Source organism: Salmo trutta, chromosome 32, assembly GCF_901001165.1.
Source record: "Salmo trutta chromosome 32, fSalTru1.1, whole genome shotgun sequence".
Classification (NCBI taxonomy): Eukaryota; Metazoa; Chordata; class Actinopteri; order Salmoniformes; family Salmonidae; genus Salmo; species Salmo trutta.
The window spans coordinates 27,343,758-27,369,969 of record NC_042988.1 but is presented as its reverse complement, the minus strand read 5'-3'; the positions used below and the strand labels follow the sequence as shown (position 1 = coordinate 27,369,969).

Sequence of the window (26,212 nt, the reverse complement as noted above, 5' to 3'; positions counted from 1 at the left end):
ACCAATTTTCTATAGGATTGAGGTCAGGGCTTTGTGATGGCCACTCCAATACCTTGACTTTGTTGTCCTTAATCCAACCACATTGTCCGATTTCAAAAAGGCTTTACGGCGAAAGCATAAAGTTAGATTATGTTAGGACAGTGCCAACACAAGAAAAACCACACAGCCATTTTCCAAGCAGGAGAGGGGTCACAAAAAACAGAAATACAGCTAAAATTAAGCACTAACCTTTGACGATCTTCATCAGATGACACTCCTAGGACATCATGTTATACAATACATGTATGTTTTGTTTGATAAAGTTCATATTTATATCCAAAAACCCATTTTACATTGGTGCGTGATGTTGAGAAAATATTTTGCCAGCACATCAATTTACAAAAATACTCATCATAAACGTTGATAAAATATTAAACTGTTATTCAAAGAATTTTAGATAACCATCTCCTTTATGCAACCGCTGTGACAGATTTCAAAAAAGCTTCACGGGGAAAGCACACTTTGCAATAATCTGAGTATGGCGCTCAGAAGCATACACTGGTCAATACAGATACCCGCCATTTTGGAGTCATCTAAAATCATAAATAGCATTAGAAATATTCACTTACCTTTGATGATCTTCATCAAAAGGCACTTCCAGGAATCTCAGGTCCACAATAAATGTTGTTTTGTTCGATAAAGTCCATAATTTATGTCCAAATATCTCCTTGTTGTTTGCACGTTCAGTAAGCTACTCCAAATGTAGGAAGCGCGGCCAAAATGTCACGACGAAAAGTTTAAAAAAAGTTATATTTACGTTCGTAGAAACATGTCAAACAATGTATAGCATCAATCATTAGGGCATTTTTAACTTAAAACTTCAATAATATTCCAACCGGACGATTCCAATGTCTTGAAAAACGTTTTGGAACACAGCTACCTCTCATGTGAATGTGCGCCAATGAACTCATGTCCTTTCCTGAGTCACCAACTTCCCGGCCTTCTTGTTCGCTCTCTGTTCACTGCAAAAGCCTGAAACTAGGTTCTAAAGACTGTTGTCATCTAGTGGAAGCCTTAGGAAGTGCAAAATGAACCCTAAGTCACTGTGTGTTGGATAGGCAATGACTTGAAAAGACTACAAGCACCAGATTTCCTACTTCCTGGTTAGATTTTTCTCAGGTTTTTGCCTGCCATATGAGTTCTGTTATACTCACGGCCGGATAAAAAAACGTACCTGATTTAAACTGGTTACTACTCTTGCCCAGAAATGAGAATATGCATATAATTAGTAGATTTGGATAGAAAACACTCTAAAGTTTCTAAAACTGTTTGAATGGTGTCTCTGAGTATAACAGAACTCATAAGGCAGGCCAAAACCTGAGAAGATTCCATGCAGGAAGTTCCCTGTCTGACAATTTCTTATCCTTCTGTTGCATCTCTATCGACATTACAGCATCTGTGCTGTTACGTGACACTTTCTAAGGCTTCCATTGGCTCTCTAAAGCATTCAGAAAGCAGAATGACGTGTCTTCTGTCTCTGGGCAAAGTACAGCAGCAGAGTTTGTAAGTGGCCTGCCTGGGGACAGTGAGACTGAGATGCGCGGTCACGAGACTTCTCCATTTTTTTCTTTCAGTCTTTGAATGAATACAACGTTGTCCGGTTGGAATATTATCGCTATTTTACGAGAAAAATAGCATAAAAAATTGATTTTAAACAGCGTTTGACATGCTTCTAAGTACGGTAATGGAATATTTTGACATTTTTTGTCACGAAATGCGCTCGCGCGTTACCCTTCGGATGGTGACCTGAACGCGCGAACAAAACGGAGGTATTTGGATATAACTATGGATTATTTGGAACCAAAACAACATTTGTTATTGGATTACCTTTGCTGTTCTTCGTCAGAATGCACTCCCAGGACTTCTACTTCAACCACAAATGTTGTTTTGGTTCAAAATAATCCATAGTTATGTTCAAATATCCTCTGTTTTATCCGTGCCTGCCATATGAGTGCCTGCCATCTCCCGTCTGGATTACTGCAACTCGCTGTTGGCAGGGCTCCCTGCCTGTGCCATTAAACCCCTACAACTCATCCAGAACGCCACAGCTCGTCTGGTGTTCAACCTTCCCAAGTTCTCTCACGTCACCCCGCTCCCCTGCACACTCCACTGGCTTCCAGTTGAAGCTCGCATCTGCTACAAGACCATGGTGCTTGCCTACGGAGCTGTGAGGGGAACGGCACCTCTGTACCTTCAGGCTCTGATCAGTCCCTACATCCAAACAAGGGCACTGCGTTCATCCACCTCTGGCCTGCTGGCCCCCCTACCTTTGCGGAAGCACAGTTCCCGCTCAGCCCAGTCAAAACTGTTCGCTGCTCTGGCACCCCAATGGTGGAACAATCTCCCTCACGACACCAGGACAGCGGAGTCAATCACCACCTTCCGGAGACACCTGAAACCCCACCTCTTTAAGGAATACCTGGGATAGGATAAAGTAATCCTTCTACCCCCCCCCCCCCCAAAAAAAAGATATAGATGTACTATTGTAAAGTGGTTGTTCCACTGGATATCATAATTTGAATTCACCAATTTGTAAGTCGCTCTGGATAAGAGCGTCTGCTAAATGAGGTAAATGTAATGTAAATGTAGTGGTTTCCATACGTCCTTCAAACCTTTTAGCATGGTAACCTAGTCCAGAATAACCCATCCACTCCAAGGATTTTCCTGCTGGCTGTCGTATCCAGTGTGTGTGGTGACTGTCAACTGTGTATCCAGATATCTTACAGGACAAACTGAGAGTTTCTCCAAGCTTTTTCAGGACTGGACTGGAGGGAATGGACTCCAGACTCTGGCCATTTAAGCCTGATGGAGAAAGAGAAAGATATAGGAAAAATGTGTTGGAGAAAAAGGAAGGATGCAGAACATTTAAGGAAAATGTTCTTTCAATTATCAGTCATTCCACTAAGAACAGTTGATAAGGAGTAAAACCAAGCGGAACTCACAGGACAGACAGAGAGAGAGTAGCAGAAGGTAGAGTTTTCCCATCATACTGAGGTTGGAAATATGAACTCAGCTGCTCCACACAAGACAACAAGTCAGCAGGAGAACATAAGTATATATGATTTACATCATGATGTCATGGAGGAGGGGCTGATGACTCTGAGGTCAGAGGTCAAGTTAAGGCTCATCAGTTGGGTCAGGCGTTGTCCTTGATCACATCATCAGTTGGGTCTAGTCACTTTGTCAGAAAAACCTCCTGGCCCTACTCACTAAACTGACTCAAGGACTGGAGGAACTGTGGGGAACATGATGATTTTCTAAATATTGATAACCTTCATGATTTCATTAAATTGTGGGTTCATTTAGATGGCAGATAATGGACATCATTTTGTCAAGGAGGCTCCTTGTTCATCATGAATGAACACAGCTTAATGAGATTCAACACCTCACTAAGCCTGTACTTTCTTTTGGTTTCTGCATACATACACTGAGTGTACAAAATATTATGAACTGCTCTTTCCATGACAGACTAAGCAGGTGAATCCAGGTAAAAGCTATGATCCTTTATTGATATCCCCTGTTAAATCCACTTCAATCAGTGTAGATGAAGGGGAGGAGACACCTTAGAAAATGATTTTTAAGCCTTGAGAAAATTGAGACATGGGTTGTGTATGTGTGCCATTCAGAGTGTGAATGTGCAAGACAAAAGATTTGTCCCTTTGAACGGGGTATGATAGTAGGTGCCAGGAGCACCGGTTTGTGCGAAGAACTGCAATGCTGTAGGGTTTTTCCACACTCAACAGTTTCCCATGTTTATCTAGAATGTTCCACCACCCAAAGGACATCCAGACAACTTGACACAACTGTGTGAAGCATTGGAGTCAACACGGGCCAGCATCCCTGTGGAATGCTTTAGACATCTTGTTTTGTCCCTGTCCCAGTGGATTGAAGCTGTTCTGAGGTCAAAAGGGGGGGTGCAACTCAACATTAGGAAGGTGTTCTTAATGTTTTGTGCACTCAGTGTAGATTATGTAATTAAGCAATAAGGCACAAGAAGCCGTGTTATGTGCTGAACACAGTCACAGGTAAATGCCGTTGTTCGGCCTGACGCAATAGCCTGTGCGTTGGTGAAGCCTGCCAAATCTTACCATGCCTGGATAGGTATTTTACCTATCAGCTAACCACATTGTATGTTATAGCAATCTGCATAGAATTAGGAATTAGTACTTTAATAGGATCTCTATGACAATCTGTCAGTCAATGACACAGTCAATGACGTGGCACGCAACTATTGGTTGGTGCATGCAACGTCTGAGCAGGGGAACACAACCATTCACTCTGCAGGGGGGTCATCTGAGGGCTTATAGGTAGACAGCTTAAATTAACCCTTGCTATACCAATCTAAATTTTATGCTTTAAGCAAGGGGAAATAATGTGCGAGTTGAGATAAATACAAAAGTTGATTCGAACAGCAACATGAACTTGATATTCTTATGGAGGTGCAGTGATTATAATGTGTTACTTCACATTTACAATTATATATTGGCAATTTTTTGGGGTTAATCAAGATACTATATCAGGGAAATGGCTTTATCAGAGTGCAGGTGAATCCTGGGTAGAAGTCATGCTTGGGTAGATTTGAACTACTGCGCCCAACACTCATCTTGATAGACACACCTGATAAAAACACATTCTTGAACTCTCTCCCCTATAAACAAGTTCAGTAAGCAAGACATACTAAAGTATTTAAGGGGAGGATCCCAGGACAGCTATGATAAACCAAATAGAGCAATTTATTGTTCAATGCAATTCTTGAAAAGTGTGTTATATTTATTACAAACACAAACCATGAATATGGTCTGTCAATAAAAGTATGTGTGATGAGTACCAGTGAATGACTGAAAATATGAAATAATATAATTAATACAACTGTTAAAAAGGTATATAATATAAATTAAATAGTGATTAAATTGTCTGATTCTTTGATCCATCTAACCATTTAATCAAATAAAATTAAAATCGTGTCCATGTGGTTGAAACATTGTATTGATACCAGCCTCCAGCTGGCTTATGCAAAAAAGCAGTTCCTCCTCAGTTGAAACAAGGTAGTGAGAATTAGTTCATGAAAGTGTATAGGAACAGTCCCTGCAGTCCCCGGGCTACTTAACTGCTTTAACTGTCTATCTGAATCATCAGAGATGTTAAACTGGGACCCTGAAACACACAGGTGACAGACTGGAGTTCACCAAGCATGGTGCCACACAGCTGTGAGGGTCACAGAGGGGAATACAGAGGGGTGGGGTGTGTGAGAGAAACAGACACAACTGAGAAAAGGAGAGCAGGGCCGGTGTAGAACAGAATGGATTATCAAACATAGTTTAGCCTGACCAAAATGTTGGAAAATATGATGTTTCTGTGTGACTTAAAGCATAATAATTATGACAAAAGTAACTATAAATATGTTTATTCCATACTCTAAGTATGTATGACTAAATAGTCAGTTTATATTTATATGTTCAGTCAATTTGGTCAGAATCTATTTGGCTGCTTGTACATTTTACCTCTTAAACATCATTAAAGTTTCAGGCCCAGAAAGTCAGATTCTTATGAGGTAAAGTTCTCCTGGTCATTGGAGGTGCTGCAGACCACAACAGAGAGAATAAAGGAGACGGCATCGGTCAAAATCGTGATTTATGACCCTATGCGTCTGATTTATGACCCTATGTCCGGCTGGTTCGTACATGCCCAAATAAGGGCATCCGGTCTGGACATCCTGGCGGGAAGGTGTCACGTGGTTGGGTCATATAGTTTTATCCTGTTCTGTCACGTGTTAGAGTGTGTGTTATATCTATATTGCATCTCTTCGAAGTTGTCATGATGATTGATGTGTAGGGCCCTCATTGAACTGGGGGGGTTGTGTTTGAACATTTCAAAGAGGATGACCCCACACCCCCCTATTTTATTGCTCTTAGGGTTGTTGTCTATGAATTAGGAATGTCCGGGGGGTTATGTGTTGGAGGCAGACGTCTTATAAATACGCCCCAGACACACATGCGGCCCCAGAACACTAAACAAGATTTTAAAAATAAACATGGATTTTGGTAAAGCAGTGATGACCGTAACAACGGAAGCAGGACCTCGGTTGAAACATAGAGAAAAGACCCAGTATAAAGCAACAATATACGACGCGCCAAAAAAGCGGTTTATATGTGTGTGTAGAACCCAAATACCGCCCGCAACTGCACTGAAAGATCAAGTGCTGATGTCTAATGGACAGCACTGGGGGTATCAGTTTGATTACCCGGCCCGTAGAGTGAAACTCTATACTGTAGCCGAAGGTGTTGAATATACAGACCAGACTTTAGGAGTGGACTATGGGGCTGAAGACTGGGCGGTTTTTCACAAGGTTTTGTGTCCCGAACTGAGAGTTATCACCAAGGGGTATAGCTTGTTCACGGGCTACGAGACCCGTTGGGAAGGTACCCCAGACTCCTCAGGAAGAGTATTTCACAGGGTGAAAATACAGAGAAAGAATGGACTTCCATGTGGCTGCGTGGAGTTCTATATCAGCACCGAGGAAACCCGCAACCAAAACATTTGTGATGGTGGCCTGACTGGGGATTTCAGGTTGCGCATGCTTATTCCTTTTAAAAGTTGGGAGCTAATGGAATTGAGCATGTTAGAGTTGTTGGACGTTCTTTTTGTACAGAGCCAACAGTGGCAGAGCATTGTTCAGCTAAGGAAGTGCATAATATATACGAATCCTGAGGATTATGATTCAAAGCAATCCCAAGAAGGCTCATCCTCAGAAGGGTCAGCCCCTGAAGAAAACTAAGTACGCTGCTGCGTTAACCATGCCCTGACCCCACCCAAAGGCCTGGTTCTACAATAAAAGGAGGTCCCTTAAAGCCTCCACTTCTTCATTTCAGCATATACCATGGATATTCCTACAACATACCTGGACTCTGATACGTCATGGGGGCCAGACCCTAAGGACTGTATGCCTCGCAGCCAACCATTCTACTCCCCCCAGCCAAGACCCTCGACACCCCCTACATGTCCACAGCCTGAGGATGTGTTTGATGGGGTGGTCAGTACTATTTTTGTGGACACCATCAAGGCCTCTGTAGCCACACTTTTAAACGTGGTGATTGGAGAGTATATACGTGAAAAAGCCCCCAAAATACTACTTCTTCAACCATTTTGAGGAGCTGGTGAAAAGACTGTGGTCCTGAAGGAGGCGATCTACATCCACGAGAAACTCAAAGAAATCCGACAAACCCTGGTGGACGACAACAAATACCGGGAAGCTGCGGTGGAGGACGTGATGACTTTCTGGCTCAACAAAACCCCAGAGACCGAATGACAATACCTATTTGTTATTTAGATGTAAAGCAATGGGGAACTATATACATACGATGTTAGAGAAAATAAATATGTTTTTTCTTTTGAGAGAACTTACAAATGTGATGCATCAAATTATTGAAAATAAAGTGAACCATGTATCATTCTACACAACCCATAATACCTGGGCTAATGTAGAGCGTGTGCTAAAAATGGAGCAAATCATGAATCATGTACGACATACGGGCGAGAGTATGCAATGGACACAACTGGTCTCACGTCTTGTGGATGATTCTGAAGAACTAGAAACAAACTTGTCTAAGATTTTACTTTATTTGTTTGAAACACCGTTTAATTGTAACATGTATCACATTTGATGTTTATATACTTATATATCTGATGTGTGTGTTTTAAAAATTCAGCGACAAAAGCCTGTAAATCTAAACCAAATATACAGGGTGTTGCATGCTGGGATCATTGAGAAAACGGGGACAAGTATCCTGCAACGAATCCTAAATTGTCTGTATATGTAATACATGATGTTTGCAAAAATAAAAATACAAAAAAAAAAAAAAATGAAACTGAAATGTTGTCGTTATTTGAAAGTGGCTCATTAACGTTATTGTACCTCAGAGAGGCAGGAAGGATGGCGGAGCAGATGCTGAAAAAGGTGTATTACACCCCATCTAACCCTGGGTCTTATGGGGGTAAGGAGCGTTTACAGAGAGCTTTGGCCGAGGGAACAGGTAGCCGGTTAGGCGTTGCTCAAGTGGATGATTGGTTAGCCGCGCAGGATGCTTATACTCTGCATAAACCTGTACGAAAACAATTTCCAAGAAATAGTGTTTTTGCGACTCATGCCCTGTCCCAGTTTCAGGCGGATCTATGTGACATGCAGGCCCATGCAGATAAAAATGATGGAAATCGATACATGCTAACGGTTATAGATATTTTCTCTAAAATGGCATTTGTAAGGGTCTTAAGAAATAAGAGTGGGGCAGAGGTGACCAGGGCCTTTGAATCTATCTTGAAGGAAGGAGGAGTCCCCAAGAAAGTGCAGACTGATGGCGGAAAATAATTTTTTAATAATACTTTTCAGAAACTCATGAAGAAGCATAATATAGTACATTTTGCTACAGGCTCGGATTTGAAAGCTTCAGTTGTCGAACGCTTTAACCGCACTCTGAAGGAGCGGATGTGGAGATATTTTACAGCTCACAACACGCATAGATATATCGATATAGTTCAAGATTTAGTAAAGAGTTACAACTACAGCTACCATAAGAGTATAAGGATGAAGCCCGCAGAGGTCTCTTCTGAAAACTCTTTTCAAGTCTTTAAAAATCTGTATGGTTTGTTCCCCCTTCGCCGTAAGAAAAAAATTGATTTTAAATTCATAGTGGGGGACATGGTACGTATATCAAAGTTGAGGGGTGTTTTCGACAAGAAATATGAGCAAGGTTATAGTGACGAAGTGTTCACCGTTACCGAATGTCTACCTCGCATACCCCCTGTCTACAAATTAAAAGATTATGACGGGGAGCTTATAGAGGGATCGTTTTACGAGAAGGAGCTACAGAAGGTACAGGTGGTTAAAGACAAAGTCTTTCACGTGGAGGAAATTCTAGATCATAAGAGAGAAAGGGGCAAAAAATGGGTCTTGGTCCGTTGGAAAAACTGGCCCCAAAAGTTTAACCTCTTGCGTATATCCTACCACTGGGGGCGCCACAGCGCATTTTGGAAAAAATTAGTTCCCATTTTCAACGGCCTACTAATCAAACTCAGAAGCCAGGACATGCATATACTTATTTTATATGGATAGAAAACACCCTAAAGTTTCTAAAACTGTTTGAATGGTGTCTGTGAGTATAACAGAACTCGTATGGCAGTCAAAACCCCGAGACCGATTGAACCAGGAAGTGGGATTCTGAATTGTGGACTCTACTTCACAGCCTTCCCTGTAATTCACAATGTGAAAAAATGATAATTGAGCACTTTCCAGTGCTTCCACTAGATGTCCCCAGTCTTTACAAAGTGTTTTGAGGCTTCTGCTGTCGAAACTCAGTGTAGGAGACGATGTGGCAATTGGTCACAGTAGGAGGGCCATCAGCATTGTGACGCCGGCGGCCGTGTCTGCCCCCACCTTTGGAAACGTTTTGAAACACAATGAAATCGTCCCACTCGAATCTGATTGGCTCTCTTGTTGAAACAGGCCCTGAAGATTAATGTTATACAACGTTTGACATGTTTGAACGAACCTACAGGAGGGAAAAAAGTCATTTTTCGTTAGCCAAGTCCCGCGCCCGTATCAACATTTGGATACAGCCTTCTAACGCGCTAACAACAGCAAGCTAATGGAACATAAAGGATGGACTTTTTCGACCGAAAATACATTTGTCGTGGACCTGGGATTTCTGGAAGTGCTTTCTGATGAAGACAACTAAAGGTGAGGGATTATTGGCAATATTATACAAGATCAGATGTGATGTGCGATTGTTCCAAGATGGCGACGAGCTAGGCTTTCTAGCTCATTTTCTGAGTATCGCATCCCCTTTTATCTCAAAGTGTGATTACCCTGTAAAGTTAATTTAAAATCTGTTATGACGGGTGTTTTCAAGAGATATTCATCTATAAATCTTAGATTGACAATATATAAAAAAAAATCGTTTTCGAATAGTAATTTATAAAATTGTAGCACTGTTTCCCGGGACCCATTTTATGGGAAAATAGTTAGTCAACGTCAGGTGCCGATGTAAAATGCTGTTTTTATATAGAAATATGACCTTTATTGAACAAAAGATTGCATGCTGTGTGTAACATGATGTCCTAGGTGTGTCATCTGATGAAGTTTGTAAAAGGTTAGTGCTGCATTTAGCTGTTTTTTGGTTATATGTGATGCATGTGCTTGGTCGGAAAATTCATATGATGCTACTTTTACCATGTACTCCTCTAACATAATCTAATATTGTGCTTTTCCTGTAAAACCTTTTTGAAATCGGACAATGAGGGTCGATTCAAGAGAGGTGTATCTATAAAACGATATGAGACAGTCCTATATTTGAAAAAAATATATATATTGAATTTCGTTATGCTAATGTCGCTAGGAGTTTTTCGCTGGAAAATGATCCCGCTAACGGGATGAGAGTCTCAAGAGTTAACAGTTGGGTTTTAGAGCAAGATGTGGTGGAGGCAACGGGGGTTAACTTAAACCCTCAGGCATGATAAATACATCGTCATTCGAGTGTACACGGGAGTGCATCATGGAACATAGCGGCTTCTACCTGACCCTCCCCAGTAATGCATCTGCACACATATATAGTAAGAACCAAAGTTCTAATTATACAACCAACTTTCCAAAGCCTATAGAGTTATCCGAGGCCTGGGAAGTAGGTCTCAGCGAGATTACATACCCCCACAGCTGGTATAATATCAAAGAGAAGGACCGGGATTTTTATTGCAAAAGGATATCGGAACCTGCAAAACTTATAAAGATTAAAAAAGGGTTCTATAGAACCGTCGACAGGATCGTCTCAGAGTTGAATGAACTCCTAACCCAGAACAATACGGAAATACTATTGAGCTACAACCCTATTCATAAACGTGTACAAATCTCAGGGACTGCGGATAGGGGTATAAAGACCACCGGTAATTTAGCCTACATGTTGGGGCTGGTTCCCAATAAATGGACGTATGTGAAAAATAAAATAACCCCATTCCCTGCGGATATACATGCAGGGTTTTACAACATATTTGTGTATACCGACATCATATCATATCAGAGGGTAGGAGACAGTTGTGTGCCCCTCCTGAAAACAGAAAGGGCTTCCATCTCAGGAATGCCCCACTTACTAAAAGATTCAGGGTAGTCTATGACAAGAGAATGCTTTTACCTAACGGGACCACACTGCCCTTTGGCTACTGACTTATGCTACATGCCCCAGTGTGTCTTAAAGCTTAAGATATAATGGCTGCTGTAGAAGGTTTTGACCCCCGGTTGCAACTACCATTTTCGGCCTTAATCGCAGGCCCCTCCAACAGTGGTAAAACTTGTTTTGTAAAAAGTATTTTAGAGAATTCTGAACATGTGTTATCTCAGAAGCCTGACAATATTGTGTGGTGTTATTCATGTTATCAACCTATGTATGATGAATTGTTGAAGAAAATAAAAATCAAGTTTGTTGAAGGAATACCTGAATCCCTGTCTGATGATGAACTTTTACCTCCACATAAAAACAATCTGCTGGTTTTGGACGATATGCTATTTGCAGGTAGCGAACATCCTGAAATTGCACAAGCATTTACCCAATATACTCATCATAGAAACCTGTCTGTGCTTTATTTGGTGCAAAATGTGTTTCACCGAGGTAAAAACAGCCGTACCATCAGCCGTACCATCAATTACATGGTTTTGTTTAAAAACCCTAGAGACAAACTACAAATTAACACTCTAGCTCAGCAGATGTACCCGGGAAGGAAATCCTACTTTATGGATAGCTATGAGGACGCTACCAAAGAGCCATTTTCTTATTTAATCGTGGATTTAAAAGCAAATACTCCAGAACACCTGAGGCTCCGAACAGGCCTGTTCCCGTGGGAGTGGCCGGCGGTGTACATTCCTAAAAAGTAACCGCTATGTCTCTGCGTTTAAAAAGAAACCTGCCCCTCTTGAGAAGCCTAGTTGGGGCTACAGCTAAAGAACGGAAGGCCATCTTGGATCACTGTTCTTCAGATCTCATATTATCCCTATGTGAGATTGCTTTGAATCTTCTCAAAGGGCGCATTCCACTCACCCTGACCCAATTAAAAAAATTAAAGAGACAAAAAACCGCGATCAAACTCTTTGCCAATAAAAGAGCCAGTCTTCGAAAGAAAAGACATAGCCTACAACAGTCTGGGGGTTTTCTTCTGCCATTGCTAACTATAGCAGTACCCTTCATCACCAGCCTTATTGCTGCCAGGCGTGGGGGTTGAACACAGAGTGTGATGGCAAATAAAATGTACTTGGTGCCTCAACAAGAGTTGGATAGACTTAAAAAACAAATGCAGGGTCCTGAAAATATCAGACAAACAGCGGAAAATGATTTGGATACGGCCATGAAGGATGTTTTGAACCGAAAAGAATTGAACCCCTATGATAAGGTTAAAAAATACACAAACCTCTTGCAAAGGTATTTGACCTTGGTAAAACAAGGTGAGAGAGATACCAACCATTTAACGCTTTCCCTACCTGAACCTTTAAAAGATGACGCGCTTAGAGAGAGCCATCCCCCGGTAATGCCTGTACCTGCGATCTTACCGGCTGAAGATCATATGCCTGTTGAAGATAATGTTATGCATGACATGTTGACACATGTTCCGGCACGTAACAGGAAAAATGCTAGATACATTATGAACAAGCTAAAAGACTCAAAGGGGACCGCTACTTGGAATGACAAAGGAGAGTTTATCCTTCAGGGCGCTGTTGTCAAGGGTTCACATATGTTTGACTTGCTTAAAAGTACCACGGCAGCCCACAAGGTTGCTGATGACCGAAGACCACCAGGGTGGCCTCAGTTTCTTAAGGCCCTGGCAATACTCAACATTCCCCTCTCGGGGGTACCTAACCATAAGCTTCGCCAACAGATTCAAGCTTTAAAACAAAACCCTTCACCGAGCTACAGCACCCCTAAAGATGTCCCAACAAATCCTCCCCCCTATGAAGGGGATGATGATGACTCATTTAGCCCCATGAACGCCTCCGGACCTTTTCCTAATCCCGATCTCTCGGGGGGGTTAGACTTTTGAAGGAATTTTGAATGAATTTTGAATGACTTTTGAATGACTTTTGAACGACTATGATTAAATTCAATAAAGTTTATTCGAAAAAATAAGCAATTTAACATTTGTGGCATTCTTGAAACATTTGACGTGAGCATACACCTTGATTACACGGTCTTAAAGGACACATATTTGAACACTTTTGATATTTTCTAACAAAACAATCTACCACGCTATCATTACTTCTTAAATCATCATTATAAAGAGACATAACATCTTCAAAAGAAACTCTACGGGCTCTTTGGCACAGGTAGAATACACAGTGTTGACCACATTTAGTGGAAAGGTTATCTTGCACTTGTTTGATGCTGTAGTAGATCTTTGATCCGTTTTTGGTCAAAAAATCTTTAATAGATTTGGGAAAATGTGAAAAACCAGGGGGAAAGCCGTAGGAATAAAAAAAAGTTGAGATTTTTCTTCCTCCTTCATCTTCTAGTGTCACAGCTAGCCAGTGTTCACCTGGCATGTGTTTAGGATGGGTATTGACAATAAACATGGCCGGCCGCTCAGGCCATTTCTCAATAGGTAATTCATCACAAGCCCACACTCCATAAAATTGTTTTCCAATCAAGCGGGTCATGAGCCCTTCCAACTCTTGGGTATTCATGTCTTTGCTCAACAGTCCTTAATAATAATCCACTAAGACCTGTCTTCGGGCATTCACTTCCAAGATTGAATCAGAGCACGCATAAACAATCATGCTAACTGTACAGGCTAAAGGTGTACGGAAACGCATTTCCAGCCTGAGGTTGCCTTGGGACACCACAGACAGATTTCCTGAGGTGTCATCATCGGGGGATAAATTGAAAGCATACAATGTGTAACCCTCTGCAAAATCATTTCTGTCAATAGGTAAAGAGAGATCTTTTAGATGCCTCCCGGTAGCCAGGAATAGATTGTAAAATTCTCGCACAGATATGTTGTTATTAAATTGTGGTTGGAAAGCCTTAGCAGGGACCTGACGTCCGTCCTGACAGAGAGCTACATACTCTGCATTGAAGTGTTGAAAATTAAATGGGTTTTTATGTAAGCTGCCCGTATTAGAGGCGTGATCAACCAAACCTATAACCACATAGCGGGGTAAAGGGCCTAGAAAAAGGTTTTCCTGACTGCAGATTCTACTGCCCACAGGTATGCTAAAGGTTTTCATGGTAATTCTTTGGAGAGGGTAAAGGGCATTTCCTTTCATCAAAGCCTGTGTGTGACCCAGACGAACTGCTGGAGATACAGACACTTTTTGAATAAAATGCGTTGCCCCCAACACTTTTAAACTAAAGTCACCGTCTTGGGCAGACATCAGACAAAACTCATCCTTGGCCCTGGTTAATTTGAGTCTTAAATCAACCGAATTTAAGAGTAAACGTTCTTGAAAGAAAATGTCAGAGTGTATAGGCCCTAGCAGATGAAACTCTCGAGATTCGACACAGTAGCGAGCGCGTGCCTCCAGTCCTTTGTTTGCACCGGTGGAAGGGTCTATCGATTCCATAGAGACTCCTGCAGTATCCTTGCTAAACAGCCCGGCGCTGAATTGTGTCTTGAGAGTGTCTTCGGAGTAGTTGAGTAAACACTCCATGATGGCCCTATAGGGGTATGTGGCACTGCTTTGACTGATTAGACGTTCACCCAAAGTCACATCCACTTGGGAGAAGATGGTGGCCAAGGGGTAATTAATGAGACTCACTTTGGCATCGTTTGCAATATTAGTACCATCTCTTTTGGTCACTTTTAGACGTAAATGCACCAAGGTGTTGTTGAGGTCCAGATAGTTGTCACCGTGGCCTGGTATGAAAAATTCTATAGGACCGTTGTCGGTAATGGCCGAGAGTGGCGCTATCTCCACATAACAGGACCTGTCTATTGAATGTTGGGTTAAGGGGACCGTGAAAAGATCGAGCTCTGTCTTTATAGCTTCAGAGGACATGCGGTGTAAAAGAGCCATGTTTCTTGGTTCTTTTAGAAAATACTTCCGAGTATTCTTTTTGTCGTTTTAGGTCCAGACCTCCTCACTTTACCACGTCTTTAACTTACTGAGTTTCTTTTAACGGTTAACCTCTGCTTTTTAGGGGCAGACTTGAGCCTTATACCTGGAGGTCTCTTTTTTGGTCTTCGAGACAACATCATAAGCCCCGAGCCTTCTTGATGCTCGGCATCTGGTGACGCCCTTCGGGTCATAGCATTGGCTACAACCTCACTTACTATATTTTTAGCCGCTGATTTTAAATGCGGTTTGGCTATGCTGAGGCCTCTCTTCATAAACGGTAAAACCCTCCTAAAGAGGTTACGAAATATACCGCCTATCCCCGAACCGTACATGGTCGGGGATCCATGATAGCCGGGTAACCCATTACCCACTTGATCAACATAGTATGAGACGTAGCGGTTAGGGTCGAGATGGTGGTTTTGTTCCATAACCATTTTTAATTTATTTTGTATTATGTTTATAAAAAAAACTATATAAAATAATAATATATAATACTAATAAGATATTATATATGTAGAGAGGCTTTGGAGGGCCTAAAGTGGAGTTTTACAATCGTTTTACCATAAGTAAATTCGATGTTTTCGTTCTGATCCGTTTTAAGCTCAACCAGAATGTTCTCAATATATTTCTTGCTTACAGGTACGTAGTGTGGCTTGTCGTAGATGACAGTGACTATCCCTCCATCCTTTCCCTCTATATGAACTGTTCTCAGGAGGGGCACACAACTGTCTCCTACCCTCTGATATGATATGATGTCGGTATACACAAATATGTTGTAAAACCCTGCATGTATATCCGCAGGGAATGGGGTTATTTTATCTTTCACATACGTCCATTTATTGGGAACCAGCCCCAACATGTAGGCTAAATTACCGGTGGTCTTTATACCCCTATCCGCAGTCCCTGAGATTTGTACACGTTTATGAATAGGGTTGTAGCTCAAGAGTATTTCCGTATTGTTCTGGGTTAGGAGTTCATTCAACTCTGAGACGATCCTGTCGACGGTTCTATAGAACCCTTTTTTAATCTTTATAAGTTTCGCAGGCTCCGATATCCTTTTGCAATAAAAATCCCGGTCCTTCTCTTTGATACTATACCAGCTGTGGGGGTATGTAATCTCGCTGAGACCTACTTCCCAGGCCTCGGATAACTCTATAGGCTTTGGAAAGTTGGTTGTATAATTAGAACTTTGGTTCTTACTATATATGTGTGCAGACGCATTACTGGGGAGGGTCAGGTAGAAGCCGCTGTGTTCCATGATGCACTCCTGTGTACACGCGAATGACGATGTATTTATCATGCCTGAGGGTTTAAGTTAACCCCCGTTGCCTCCACCACATCTTGCTCTAAAACCCAACTGTTAAACTTTTGGGGCCAGTTTTTCCAACGGACCAAGACCCATTTTTTGCCCCTTTCTCTCTTATGATCTAGAATTTCCTCCACGTGAAAGACTTTGTCTTTAACCACCTGTACCTTCTGTAGCTCCTTCTCGTAAAACGATCCCTCTATAAGCTCCCCGTCATAATCTTTTAATTTGTAGACAGGGGGTATGCGAGGTAGACATTCGGTAACGGTGAACACTTCGTCACTATAACCTTGCTCATATTTCTTGTCGAAAACACCCCTCAACTTTGATATACGTACCATGTCCCCCACTATGAATTTAAAATCAATTTTTTTCTTACGGCGAAGGGGGAACAAACCATACAGATTTTTAAAGACTTGAAAAGAGTTTTCAGAAGAGACCTCTGCGGGCTTCATCCTTATACTCTTATGGTAGCTGTAGTTGTAACTCTTTACTAAATCTTGAACTATATCGATATATCTATGCGTGTTGTGAGCTGTAAAATATCTCCACATCCGCTCCTTCAGAGTGCGGTTAAAGCGTTCGACAACTGAAGCTTTCAAATCCGAGCCTGTAGCAAAATGTACTATATTATGCTTCTTCATGAGTTTCTGAAAAGTATTATTAAAAAATTATTTTCCGCCATCAGTCTGCACTTTCTTGGGGACTCCTCCTTCCTTCAAGATAGATTCAAAGGCCCTGGTCACCTCTGCCCCACTCTTATTTCTTAAGACCCTTACAAATGCCATTTTAGAGAAAATATCTATAACCGTTAGCATGTATCGATTTCCATCATTTTTATCTGCATGGCCTGCATGTCACATAGATCCGCCTGAAACTGGGACAGGGCATGAGTCGCAAAAACTCTATTTCTTGGAAATTGTTTTCGTACAGGTTTATGCAGAGTATAAGCATCCTGCGCGGCTAACCAATCATCCACTTGAGCAACGCCTAACCGGCTACCTGTTCCCTCGGCCAAAGCTCTCTGTAAACGCTCCTTACCCCCATAAGACCCAGGGTTAGAGGGGGTGTAATACACCTTTTTCAACATCTGCTCCGCCATCCTTCCTGCCTCTCTGAGGTACAATAACGTTAATGAGCCACTTTCAAATAACGACAACATTTCAGTTTCATTTTTTATTTTTTAAATTTTTTAATTTTTGCAAACATCATGTATTACATATACAGACAATTTAGGATTCGTTGCAGTATACTTGTCCCCGTTTTCTCAATGATCCCAGCATGCAACACCCTGTATATTTGGTTTAGATTTACAGGCTTTTGTCGCTGAATTTTTAAAACACACACATCAGATATATAAGTATATAAACATCAAATGTGATACATGTTACAATTAAACGGTGTTTCAAACAAATAAAGTAAAATCTTAGACAAGTTTGTTTCTAGTTCTTCAGAATCATCCACAAGACGTGAGACCAGTTGTGTCCATTGCATACTCTCGCCCGTATGTCGTACATGATTCATGATTTGCTCCATTTTTAGCACACGCTCTACATTAGCCCAGGTATTATGGGTTGTGTAGAATGATACATGGTTCACTTTATTTTCAATAATTTGATGCATCACATTTGTAAGTTCTCTCAAAAGAAAAAACATATTTATTTTCTCTAACATCGTATGTATATAGTTCCCCGTTGCTTTACATCTAAATAATAAATAGGTATTGTCACTCGGTCTCTGGGGTTTTGTTGAGCCAGAAAGTCATCACGTCCTCCACCACAGCTTCCCGGTATTTGTTGTCGTCCACCAGGGTTTGTTGGATTTCTTTGAGTTTCTCGTGGATGTAGATCACCTCCTTCAGTTCATGTAGGAAAGCCTCGGTTACCCCGTAAACTCTGGGAATAGAAGGCACAAGACCTATAGACTCCAGGGCTCTGACCAGCGCAGGTATAAACCTGCAGGACCACAGTCTTTTCACCAGCTCCTCAAAATGGTTGAAGAAGTAGTATTTTGGGGGCTCGTATAAACACGGATGCCGGCGCTGGCTGGGGTGATTGATCTCACAACCGATGCATTTTTCACGTATATACTCTCCAATCACCACGTTTAAAAGTGTGGCTACAGAGGCCTTGATGGTGTCCACAAAAATAGTACTGACCACCCCATCAAACACATCCTCAGGCTGTGGACATGTAGGGGGTGTCGAGGGTCTTGGCTGGGGGGAGTAGAATGGTTGGCTGCGAGGCATACAGTCCTTAGGGTCTGGCCCCCATGACGTATCAGAGTCCAGGTATGTTGTAGGAATATCCATGGTATATGCTGAAATGAAGAAGTGGAGGCTTTAAGGGACCTCCTTTTATTGTAGAACCAGGCCTTTGGGTGGGGTCAGGGCGTGGTTAACGCAGCCGCGTACTTAGTTTTCTTCAGGGGCTGACCCTTCTGAGGATGAGCCTTCTTGGGATTGCTTTGAATCATAATCCTCAGGATTCGTATATATTATGCACTTCCTTAGCTGAACAATGCTCTGCCACTGTTGGCTCTGTACAAAAAGAACGTCCAACAACTCTAACATGCTCAATTCCATTAGCTCCCAACTTTTAAAAGGAATAAGCATGCGCAACCTGAAATCCCCAGTCAGGCCACCATCACAAATGTTTTGGTTGCGGGTTTCCTCGGTGCTGATATAGAACTCCACGCAGCCACATGGAAGTCCATTCTTTCTCTGTATTTTCACCCTGTGAAATACTCTTCCTGAGGAGTCTGGGGTACCTTCCCAACGGGTCTCGTAGCCCGTGAACAAGCTATACCCCTTGGTGATAACTCTCAGTTCGGGACACAAAACCTTGTGAAAAACCGCCCAGTCTTCAGCCCCATAGTCCACTCCTAAAGTCTGGTCTGTATATTCAACACCTTCGGCTACAGTATAGAGTTTCACTCTACGGGCCGGGTAATCAAACTGATACCCCCAGTGCTGTCCATTAGACATCAGCACTTGATCTTTCAGTGCAGTTGCGGGCGGTATTTGGGTTCTACACACACATATAAACCGCTTTTTTGGCGCGTCGTATATTGTTGCTTTATACTGGGTCTTTTCTCTATGTTTCAACCGAGGTCCTGCTTCCGTTGTTACGGTCATCACTGCTTTACCAAAATCCATGTTTATTTTAAAAATCTTGTTTAGTGTTCTGGGGCCGCATATGTGTCTGGGGCGTATTTATAAGACGTCTGCCTCCAACACATAACCCCCCGGACATTCCTAATTCATAGACAACAACCCTAAGAGCAATAAAATAGGGGGGTGTGGGGTCATCCTCTTTGAAATGTTCAAACACAACCCCCCCAGTTCAATGAGGGCCCTACACATCAATCATCATGACAACTTCAAAGAGATGCAATATAGATATAACACACACTCTAACACGTGACAGAACAGGATAAAACTATATGACCCTAACCACGTGACACCTTCCCGCCAGGATGTCCAGACCGGATGCCCTTATTTGGGCATGTACGAACCAGCCGGACATAGGGTCATAAATCAGACGCATAGGGTCATAAATCACGATTTTGACCGATGCCGTCTCCTTTATTCTCTCTCACAACTGTAGCTGAAAACATTAGCATTGTCATCCTTTCTGTACATTTGCATGACTTTACAGCATAATAAATGTTTGAAAAGTAACAATCCACTGTAGATGGAGTGCTCTGTCTAGTGTCTGGCACCTGAGACAGGATAGACTGGGCCTTAAGTGTACTTAATACGTCTCTACATGTTCATTGGTTCTACTTAACAGGGCATGCATTTTGTTTTAAAATGTCAAGACCTCCTGTAAATAAAGCTATATGTCTGGACTTTTCATTAACAATCACCTTTAAAAAATCATAATCATCATAATAGAATTCTAGATCATGTTTAGGCCTAAACTTCTTTCTCACTTCATACCAACTGTATTGCCAATTCTAATCAACAAATGTTTCTCCTTAAATAACAAACAATAAATATGTTGATAAAACAGAATTACAAATAACTACCTATGAATATATCAAGCATGGTGAACCAAAGGTATGAGGAATACACACTATGCTCTTCACCTAGTTTCTGCCCTAATACACACTCTAAACCCAGCATCAATGTTAGAGAGGGAGTGTATCACTGTGGCCGTTATACTGCACTGTGATACATCCCTGTACAAAACCCCCTCTCCTGTCTAGACTGAGGAATTTACACTGTAGTGAGGGCAGCTGTGTGAAACATCAGACGTCGATGCCTTTTATCTCAATATCAAAAGGAAGCATCTGTTGTGTTCTGTACAACATTGTTTCCCAACAAATGATTATGAACAAAATGGTTTCAACGTCTTTATGGAGGAAACATAAAAACGTCTCATTAATCCTTCATGTAGCCCATCAACTAACCTCAAATTTCGCACTTGACATTGCTATATATCAGTAGTCGGCGATATAAAATGTTTCTAAATTCTGCTACAGTGAGTGGAATGAGACAGTATTTGATATGACTATATATAATACTTGGTAGTCAATAATAATAAATAAAGCTATATGTCTGGACAACGTGATAACCATGATTGTTACATTTTAATGTCAGGACTGATCACCTTTAAAGGGTGCTACACTGTATATTTATATGGACAGGCATGTCAGAAAACAAACATGATTGTCATTCAACAATTTGGCTAAAATCAGCAAAGTAGGAATCAATATGAAATCAGAAACATAGGACACAAAAGCAGAATAGCAACCAAAACTGGAATGGAGAAAATGAAGATGAGAGTATGACCATTCAAATTCATAGCAGTGAAATGATCTCCCATATGGGTCCAGAGTGTAGTCAGTGTGCAGACAGTACAATCCTGTCAACCCTCATGTCCAAGGAGATGTTTTAGAATTGATGTTTATCACTGTGGCCACTCCCATACACAGTGACTCATGACATTACAAAACCCATGTATTTGTATTTATTAGGGATCCCCATTACTCTTCCTGGCATCCAAACACATTAAGGCACTTACATTACATATAAAACTAAAATAAAGCAGTACATCATATAACATTATTACACCACTACATATCTACAATACAACATGTATAATACCACCATACAACAATATTACAATGTACGTGTGTGCTAGCGCTTGTGTGCATATGCATGTCACATACAGCCACAGAATCCTCTCAGTAAAACTCACTGAAACTTCCAATGTCTCCATGTAGACCATGGGCCTGTTGCACAAAAGTAGAATTAAGACATCCGGGATAAATGACTCAGCTGAGCTCAATGAAGCCAAAACATGTGCGTCCAGGCTTAATTGGTTGCACAAAGACCAAGCCAGGATGAGCAGACACGGATTCATTAAGCCAGGTGAAACCAATCCTGGATAGGTGCACGCTCACGGCTCACTCAAATAGACCCCGCCACAGATCACAGATTAACTGATTTACCATGGCAACTAGAGCCGCGTACTTTTCCCCGTCGGAAGCACAAATCCTCATGGAGGCATACGAGGAGGTAAAAGATATAATTAAGAAGAAAGGCAACACCGCCACAGTGATAAAGCAAAGAGAAAAAGCATGGCAAAGTATTGCAGACCGCCTGAATGCGTAAGTAGTGCACAATTACACAGTCACCGCTCCGCTGAAACATCACAATTACAATTCAAATATTTAATTCACATCTCCAAAAATGCAGTTGTACTGTAATTATGAAACGGTAAAATTTTTAATTGAAATGCACTGCAGATATGAGTGAAATTGTGTAAAGTAACTCCATCACACTGTATAAAGCTATGATAGATTTTTTGATATTTTTACTGAAAACAAGACAAAAATACCAAGTAATTTTTTGCAGTGTGACTCCATTAAATGTGTGTGTGTGTGTGTGTGTGTGTGTGTGTGTGTGTGTGTGTGTGTGTGTGTGTGTAGATTAAACATGAACGGGCCAAAACGGACATGGCAGCAGGTCAAAATCAAATACAAGAACATTCTGCAGAATGGTATGGTCCCTGACTAATATTTAACAAAGCACAAGCATATATTGTACCCAGAAGGTGCCTGCTCACACATTGTCTGTACTGTTTTAGCAGTGAAAAAGAATACCCACAGACAAGGCACGGGTGGTGGGTCACCAAAGGCTGACCTTACCCCAGCAGAGGACATGGCCTTGGAGCTAAATAAAGGCAGGCCCGTCTTAGAGGGGATCCCTGGGGGGAAAGAGACGAGCATAGGTTCCTCCCAAGATGCCACCCGCTTCATTCAAGGTATGTCCTTCCATCTCTACATGGGATACAACCACATTCATATTGAATCAATTTGGACTGTCTGACTTTGGTTTACCTATTGCCTTGCAGTGTCTGGCAGCACTGTGTTCCTGTTAGAGCCACCAGCACAAGCACCAGACGATGCTGATCCAGTGAGTACTCCATCAAAGGCATACTGTAGGCCTGGCATGTCTTGTCTACTAGCTTCAATATGAATCCGATTAAATGTGATAGGGTGAAGGCCCCAGTGCAGCAGCAACAGCACATGATGGAGACGATGATGAGGAGGAGACCATCTCTCTGGATTCCAGAAGGCATGAGGTATCATGTTAAGACTGTGAAAGTACTATTTACTCTACAATGGTGAGGAGTCCTCATCAAAATCAAAAAATCTAATTTCTTTTACAGGACCCAGATGCTATACAGTGGGAAAACCAGCCTGGCAACATAGTGCGTATTAATAAAAGGACACCACATCCTGCCAAATTCCAGCTGCGCTAATTGTATTGTGTTCACAGAGCTCACAAGCTATCAGAAAGTTGTATGGCAACCACCTCCGGCGCCAAATAGAACTGGCAGACATAGACATTCAGTACAAGAAGAAAAAGATGGAAAATCTTGCACTGGAGTCCGAAATAAAAAAGAGGACAATTAGGAAACTGGACCTTGAAATAAAAAAACTTGAGAGGGAGGTGAGATATGCCTTCAATGTACACTGTATGCTAACTGTAACACAAATGTATTAATCATTATTTTTCTTTCCTCCCCCAGCTCCAAGAAGATGACACAGCTCAAAATAAAAATTAGGTATATTCTCGTAAAGTCAAGTGAGCCATGACATATGAGCTCTTATTGTGAGCACACAGGACGGTGGCATCTTTCTAAGGTTTTTTTTATTTTCCCAGCAATCAGTACAACCAAGTCATCGTTATAAGGCATCGCCCTCTTTTGCCCACCCCCCCAGCACCAGGTGTGGCCACTAGCCTATATGAAGGCCCAAAATTGTGTGTTCCTTTCTGCTCTGACAATGGCATGCCCATTCGTGCGAGATGTGGTGGATGAAGAAGCACTTGTGCTGAGGAGAGCCTTCAGGCGAGAAAGGGTCTTCAGGGACCGGTTGGACCCACTGGCCTTCCCTGATGACCATCTATATGAAAGATACAGGTTTTCTGCAGATGGCATCAGGTATCTATGCAGACTACTGGGTCCCAGGATTAAGCACCGCACTGCACGGAGCCATGCACTGAGTGTGGAGCAAATGGTTTGTGTGGCCTTGCGCTTTTTTGCTAGTGGAGCCTTCCTGTACTCAGTGGGGGATGCAGAACAGCTGAACAAGGCCACAATTTGCCGCACAATAAGGAGTGTGTGTCTGGCTATCAAAGCATTAGCAGATGTCTTCATCTCCTTCCCTGGCCACAGAAGACTCTGTGACATCAAAGAGGAGTTCTATAGGATTGCAGGTAAGAGGATCTACAAATTACAGGACAACTGTTAACACATAGTAGGATACTCATTACTTTGTGTGACAGGTTTCCCCAATGTCATTGGTGCAGTGGACTGCACACACATAAGGATAAAAGCCCCCTCAGGTGCCCATGAGGCCGATTTTGTGAATAGGAAATCCTTTCACAGCATTAATGTTCAGGTGAACATAACTTTTTGATATTGTCCATTGACGAACACTCTGCATTGCCAGTGATGTGCATTGATTGGTGTAATATTCCTCATCTTATGATTTCAGATGGTCTGCAATGCTGACTGTGTGATCAGCAATGTTGTGGCAAAATGGCCTGGCTCAGTCCATGACTCCAGAATCTTTCGGGCCTCTGAAATCTATCAGTGCCTATCACAAGGTAAGCCACACAACCCCTATTTATAACCATCATGGCTGTGTCAAGAATATCACTGTGTTTATGAGGTAGTAATGATGAGATTTTGTGTTGACAGGTGAATTCTCTGGTGTGTTGCTGGGAGACAGGGGGTATGGCTGCCAGCCTTTTCTCCTGACACCTTTCACAGACCCCCAGGAAGCACAGCAGGCCTACAACCATGCCCATGCCATGACCAGGGCCAGAGTTGAAATGACCTTTGGCCTCCTGAAGGCACGCTTTCACTGCCTTCACAAATTAAGGGTCAGCCCTGTTAGGGCATGTGATATTACTGTGGCTTGTGCTGTCCTCCACAATGTGGCCTGCCTGAGGAAGGAGAGGGCCCCCAGAGTGCCACCAGCCATGGACTGGGACAATCCGGCAATCTTCCCTGATGACGACAGTGGTCGGCTGCTGAGGGACCAATATGTGTTGAATTATTTTAGTTAGTATGTGTGCTTTCAATTTTGGTTAAATATGTCCTGCGGTGGCAGAGGAATTGGGGTTTTTTTGGGTTCGTTTTTTTACGAATTTGGCCTCTTATGATGTTTGTGCGGTATACTGTGTGTAATACAAGGCTGCAGGGAGGCTACTGCATCCATTCATTTGTCTGTTCAGTTGATGTGTATGGATTTGTCCTGCATTTATTTTAGTGTGCAGACATGCAGGGTGTGTTATATACAGACCTTTGAATGTGTATGTATCATTTTGTATAATATGCTTGGATTCTGTGCTTTCCATCTTGTAGTCACTGTGACTTCAGTTTCGAAAGGAGCTCATGGTTTACCTGCTTTGTTTTGTCCTTATTCAATAAAGGAACATAATGTTACACATTGTGTTTTTATATTCATATGGAATGTGTATTTGTTTATATGACAGAGTACTAGGGCCACACTGAAGAAAAAGGATAAAGTCATAAATTTATGAGGCTGGTTCTTTCTGCAGAAAAGCTACATATTGTTTTTACAGTTTTGATACTTATGACAATGTGATACTTAATATTCTGGCACATCAGCATGTCTTTGTTTATGAAACCATACTGAAGTACAATTTCACGAAATGCCCCACATCTGTCATTTTAACAACTGTCCTCCTTTAAAACAACCGGTTACAATATTATTACTTGTGTTTTTTTCCCCTCTGTGGCCCTAATATTCTATCATTTTATATATAGCCTTATAGTCTATGGGAAACTGTAAATTATCTAATGATAGCAACATAATCTAAAAATTATTTTTTATCCAAAATCATTGAAATTAATGATCACAAACGTTTAAATAATGACAGTGGGTCTAGTTATATGTGATAACAATGTATAGTGAGCAGTGAAATAACTATTGGTTTCCATTTGTGGTGACTGCTGACTGACATTAGGGATGAGATTAAATAGATCCTGGAATTTAGCCTGGTCTGGAGCAGGCTAGCTCCACAGAATAAATCTCCATGGTAATTTATACCATAACATATCCTCCTGCCCCCTATCCATCTTTAGTGCAACCGGATTACGGATCAATTGAGCCAGGATCACCAAGATATCCTGGCTTAATCCCTTATCCTAGTTTTGTGCAACACGCCCCAGGTTTGCGCTTAGTCAGACTATCATTTGTTTTTCAACAGGCTAATGACCCAACACACCTCCAGG

The 26,212-nt window shown here is 41.8% G+C and overlaps 1 protein-coding gene and 1 long non-coding RNA gene across 2 annotated transcripts in view; both read right to left on the bottom strand.

Moving 5' to 3' along the window:
• Positions 1 to 26,212, bottom strand: part of LOC115171600 (uncharacterized) — a 332,786-nt gene that overhangs the window by 121,454 nt on the left and 185,120 nt on the right. The gene's annotated exons all lie outside the window — the stretch shown is intronic.
• LOC115171614 (uncharacterized) lies at positions 8,389 to 10,611 on the bottom strand. The gene is made up of 2 exons (XR_003871225.1): positions 10,483 to 10,611; positions 8,389 to 9,019 (listed from the first exon to the last, which is right to left on the bottom strand). It is a non-coding gene; the product is annotated as an uncharacterized LOC115171614 (long non-coding RNA).